We start from the raw sequence: 6284 nt of genomic DNA, 5'->3' as shown, positions 1-6284 counted from the left end.
CTCTCCTTCTCTCTAGATATATATATACAATGGGAGCTCTCTCAAACCTATACATGAAAACTATACAAGTATATATAGGAAAGATCTACCCAAAAACCCATATCACAAGGGGTAAGCTAAGACACTATCTAATAGAGAGCTTTGCACCCTAACAGTGATTTCGGTATGGATTGGATGAGCCGGTTTGGGGCACTGGTTGACTACAACAATCAGTCGGTGAAGATTTGTGACCCTAGTGGGGGGTGTTAATCACCTACAGTGAGGTTACTAGGGTTGGATCTGTATTTTGTTCTGCCTCTAAGGCAAGGCAGTGCCTTCAGCTTGGATGTATAGGAAGTCTGGCGTATGTGGTTGACACGCAAGTTGGAAAGGAGAAGTCAGTTTCTGATGTCCCTATCGTAAAGGATGTAACGCCTGGTTCACGGTACGTATTTTAATTTAATTTTTTGCATTTTTACTCTGGGACGCGACGAGTTGGAGGTTCAACTCGTCGAGTAAATGTGAGTTTTGGGACGCGGATGGAAGTGTCTACTAGCCGAGTCGGAATACTCGACTCGACGAGTAGACCTGTCGAGATGAAACCCTAAATTTAAGGGTTTGCACCCTATTTAAACACATTAAGTGGCCTCCACTCCGGCCTCTATCACCCTCAAACCCCATTCTCGAAACCCTAATCAGTTGTGAGTGTTCTTGAGCTATTTTGGTGCCATTTTTGTGATTTGAAGCTTGGAGAAGGAAGGAAAGGCTTGGAGGTTCAAGAAGAAGGTAGTAGATCCAGAGTCTTGGTTGCATTTCTAGCTTGTTTGAGGTAAAATGTTTCAACCTTAACTTCCCATTTGTTAGATCTCCTTTAGGGCTTCAATCTTGTCATTTTTGGGGCATTTCTAAGTCACATTCGGGTGTAGAGTGTATAGTAGAGTGATGACTTCAGATCTTGAACCTTGGAGGGTTCCCATGGCATAAAGGTGCCAACTTTATGGCCATGAGAGCCCCATGCACCTTGTAGACTTCATTTTTGGGTCTTTTGAGCTTGAAGACCCATGCATGGACGTAAAGTTCGTGACTTTACATGTTATATCGTTCCTAGGAGGTCAGATCTACTTTTGGATGCATTAAGCTCGACTGAAATCGACTTGGTAGACTTCGACTTTGGGGGACTCGGCGAGTCGCTCATCGGACTCGGCGAGTCAGGTTATGGTTCGCCAACCTTTTCTGTTTCTGATCGATCTGGTTAAGTATAGAAGAGGACTCAACAAGATGGACTTGAATATGGACTTGAAGATCGAAGAACTCGACGAGTTCATGGATGAACTCGGCGAGTTCAAGGAAATGTCCTGATTGATATGAAGATGAACTTGACGAGTCCAAGGAAGGACTCGATGAGTTCAAATGGAAAGTCTCGATTCTGTCATAATGAGAAACTCAGCGAGTTGGAGGGCAACTCGACGAGTTAGATCGCGAAGTTGAGATTCTCTGAGTTATGGAACGCGACGAGTTGGTGGACCAACTCGGCGAGTTGAGTCAACTAGATGTTGACTTTGACTAGGGTGTTGACCTTGACTTGGTCTTGACCTGAGTTAACACTTGAAAGGGTTAAGAGTATGAAATGGTACATAAGGAGGGATGTTATGTGTAGGAGTTTGAGAGGAGTTGATTCCAGCATCGAGGATTGTTCAGACACTTCACAACATTGAGGTGAGTTACCTTCCAGTACAAGTTGGTCTAAGGCCACAATGTCGGCCCACTAGTAGGAAGTTGTTTGTTAGATGATTGTCTTTGTGATAATTATCTGGTATGTCATTAATTGTTACGTTTGTGTGCTAGGATGCTATGTGATACATGTTAGTATTAGTAGGAGTGAAATAGTCCCCGGATACCAGTTGAAAGATACCAAAGGGGTCGTCAGGACCCAAGCATGCCTAGTAGTGTGTTATATTACTATGTGGTAGTGGTAGGGGTGAAATAGTCCCCAATTACCGGTTTAAAGATATCAAAGGGGAGGTTAGCTCTCGATTACTGGTTGAAAGACACCGAAGGGGAGGTCAGCTCCCGGTTACCGGTTGAAAGATACCGAAGGGAAGCCCAACTTCCAGTTATGCCAGGCAGATACAAGTTGAAAGATATCGAGGTATTGGTAATATATATTTATGGTATGTGGTATGATGGGGGAACTCACTAAGCTTTGTGCTTACAGTTTTCAGTATTATTTCAGGTACTTCTTCGTCAAAGGGGAAGGAGCCGACTCGGTAGCAGTGCATCACACACACACGATTTCCGCATTATGAGAATCTTGGGATTGTACTCTGACATTATTACTATTTTATGATATGGTTTGAGACACGTGACTATGCTTTATCAAATGATATGAATCGATGATGTTTTTCAGTAAACTGTTTTATAAGTCACTTAATTAAAAACCAAATTTTTGGTCTTGAAAATTGGGATGTTACAAGTTGGTATCAGAGCCTTGGTTTGAGGGATTCGTACACACCTTCGGGGGGTGTCTGGACTCAAACCGAGGGTTTAAAAGATTTTTACAATAAAATAATTTTCCTAAAATTTTAAATAAAAAGGTTTTGAGAAAGAACAAGGTGTGTGATGCGTGCAACCGGCCGAGCTCAAGTTAGTTTTCCCCAAGATACCCATACATGTTATGATATGATACAGTTATGAGAACTGCATGCTAGATTAGGGCTAAGGATCTAGGAATGATGCCTTATATGCCTACTGTGCATGTATGAGAACTGCATGCTAGATTAGGGCTAAGGATTTAGGAAGATGCCTTACGTTCCTGCTATATGTGCTTATTGAGTTATATGCTAGAGTTGATTAGTCAGTAATACGATGGCCTGAATAGGATATGATTGGTATGGTTACTCAATGCCCGAATGCTGCTTGCTTTGTGCTTTTAGGAGTTCTAGTTATCTTTAGCTAACTAGTAAGCGAATACGTTAAGTTACATATTGCGAGGAATAAATAATTTCAGAAGGTTAGGTCTAGCCCTATTGTGCAGCTCTTGTTTGAGTTCAACCGTTGTAGGGTACGATCTTTCATTCGAAGAATTATCTGGTCTTAGTGATATGTAATGGTATTCGCAAGATAGTTCGGTAAAGGTGTCATAAACCCCTTATGCAGCTGATGGCGGAGAGTAGGTCGGAGAGTTAGCCTAAGGCAAGCCTAGGATGAGAATAGTGCAGCGAGCAGTAGTAGTAGAAGGGACTTGGTGAAGTCAAGGCAATCCTTGAGGAAAGTACGGATAAATATGGAAGGTAGTATGGGCCCGTACTACTGAAAGCAGAGGATCCGTACTCGAGTCAAGGAGGGCCGAGATAGAACCAGGGAACTAGTAGTATGTGAGACCTCTCGAGGTTATGTATGACCCTGACGATTATATGTTTTGTTTCAGAATGGTGGTGATTACGCAACATGGAGGGGGAGGTTCGGGATCAGGCTCGGGATCGGGATCGGGTGTCAGGCCAGTTGACGAGAGCCTATGTGAGTTCATTGCTTCTGAGATTACGAGAGGAATCCTAGAGTCGACCCCTGTGATTTTCGGGTTGATCAAGGAGGGGATTATCAAGCTGATGGAGGATCGCCTCAGGGCGTTTAGGAGTGACTGGGCGTCTAGCCAGTCAGGGGCGTGCACACTGTCCTTTAAGGACTTCAGGGGATGTGGTGCGCCAAACTTCCATGGGGTGAAGGACCCCATTGTTGCCAGGAGGTGGATTGCAGACGTGGAGTCTACCCAGTTGACGAGCTCCTGCCTGGAGGGGTCGAAGGTCTGGTACGCTGCAGGTTGTTTGAGGGACAGGGCTAAAGATTGGTAGGAGTCGTTTTTTGATTCTTTGGCAGCCTCAGCCATTGAGGCTATGACCTGGTCTGACTTTGTGACCAGGTTTAGGGCTAAGTTTGTGCCGGCTGTGGAGCTTCAGCAGCTAGCTAGGGAGTTTCTTGACATGAGACAGACTACTGAGACGGTGGCGGAGATTACCGCCAAGTTTCGGAAGAGGGCCTTATTGGTGCCTCAGTATGCCGGAGATGAGGAGATGCGGAAGACCCGCTATCATGAAATGTTGAGGGCGGATATTTGGGAGCATGTCAGGTACTCAGCATGCCCGACCCTGGATTTTATGATTGCCAGGGCGAGGGAGAGGGAGATTGACTTAGAGCACCTCAGGAAGAGGAACACAGAGATGGAGCAGGTTACTGGGGTTTCGGGGAAGAATCCCAATGGATTTGAATCTAGGTCGAAGGGACAGCAGGGCCGGAGCCGCTGTTGGAAATGCGGTAGGTCACATGAGGGAGTTTGCCGCACTGGGTCGGGATCAGGCTGCTATAAGTGCGGCAAGACTGGGCACTTTGGTAAGGATTGTACTGCCCCTACCCCTACCTTTTAGACATCAGACCTTATTTTCTTTCATTACAATCAGAAGGGCCATAAAAAGGCCAACTGCCCGATATTGACAGCAGCAACGCCAGTGGCGGCGCTAGCTCCAGCGACCCTATGCATTACTGATGGCCGACAGGGCAAGTCAGAGGCTCCAGTGGTGAGGAGTCGAGCCTTCCGTTTGACTACTGAGGAGGCACGCACTGCACCCGATGTGGTGACGGGTATGATTTCTTCTCCCTAGCTCTTATTATATGTTGATTATGATATTTATGTGCCATAACCTGTGTTTTGTTTAGGATCGTTCCATGTGAGCGGTATCCCAATTCAGGTGTTGTTCGATTCGGGTGCTACCCGATCATTTGTCTCTTTTGCGCTTAGCAGGAGGTTCCCTGAGTCTTTGGGCATGTTGGATTACCCTGTAGAGGTCGTGATTGCTGATGACCGATCAGTACGAGCATCAGAGGTTTTTGGAGATTGTGTTTTGAGGCTGTTCGAGGAGCGCTGCCTGGTGGACTTGGTTCCCATACCATTGCGAGGGAACAAGGTTATCATCGGTATGGATTGGTTGATCCATAATAGGGCAGTGATAGACTGTGCACAGCAGTTGGTACGTGTCAGGACCCCAAGTGGGGGAGAGCTGGTGATTCAGGGCGAGAGGCCACAACATGGACCATCTTTATGCTCAGCAGCGAGGTCTAGGTGCTACCTTCAGCAGGGTTGCGCTGGATATGTCGCCTACGTCATTGATACCCGGGAGGAGGGTAAGGCGACTGCGAGTGATGTGCTAGTGGTGCGAGAGTACCCGGATGTGTTTCCAGAGGATTTGCCTGGGATACCTCCGGAGAGACAGGTGGAGTATAGGATCGACCTGGTCCCTGGTGCGGCTCCGATAGCTAAGGCACCGTATCGGTTGGCTCCTCCCGAGATGCAGGAGTTGTCTACACAGCTGGAGGAGCGGTTAGATAAGGGATTCATCAGACCGAGCAGTTCACCCTGGGGAGCCCTGATTTTGTTCGTGAAGAAGAAGAACGAGTCGCATCGGATGTGTATAGATTATCGGGAGCTGAAGAAGCTAACGGTGAAGAACCGTTACCCACTCCCAAGGATTGATGATCTATTCGACCAGCTACAGGGAGCATCTTGGTTTTCCAAGATAGATTTGCGTTCGAGCTACCATCAGATGAGGGTCAGAGATGAATATGTATAGAACACTGCTTTCCGGACTCGCTATGGCTACTATGAGTTCATGGTGATGCCCTTCGGGCTCACCAAAGCTCCTTCCGCGTTCATGGATCTCATGAACCGTGTATGCAGACCGATGTTGGATCGGCCTGTGATAGTTTTCATTGATGACATCTTGGTTTATTCCAAGACGCAGGAGCAGCACGAGGAGCACTTGCGAGAGGTGTTGGATACCTTGAGGAGGGAGAGCTTGTACTCCAGGTTCTCCAAGTGTGAGTTCTGGTTGCGCGAGGTGCAGTTTCTTGGGCACCTTGTCAACCAGAACGATATTTTGGTTGACCCGGCTAAAGTGGAGGCCGTGATGAGATGGGAGGTTCCGAAGTCTCCATCTAAGATTCGGAGTTTCCTGGGATTGGCAGGCTATTACCGGAGATTCATTCAGGATTTCTCCAAGATCGCCCTACCCTTGACCCGACTAACGAAGAAAGCCATTGTATTTCGCTGGGGGTCGAAGCAGCAGGTAGCGTTTGAGACGTTGAGGGAGAGACTATGTAAGGCACCGATCCTCACCCTGACAGAGGGTGTGGATGATTTTGTAGTATACTGCGATGCATCCATTTCGGGTTTGGGCGCATTACTGATATAGAGAGGGCACGCCATCGCCTACGCCTCGAGGCAGCTGAAGCCTCACGAGGCGAACTACCCGACGCAT

The sequence above is a fragment of the Lactuca virosa genome, chromosome 8 (genome assembly GCF_052849685.1).
Source record: "Lactuca virosa cultivar CGN04683 chromosome 8, Lactuca_virosa_CGN04683_v6, whole genome shotgun sequence".
NCBI lineage: Eukaryota > Viridiplantae > Streptophyta > Magnoliopsida > Asterales > Asteraceae > Lactuca > Lactuca virosa.
The sequence above is the reverse complement of the archived record's forward strand: the minus strand, read 5'-3'. Positions refer to the sequence as shown.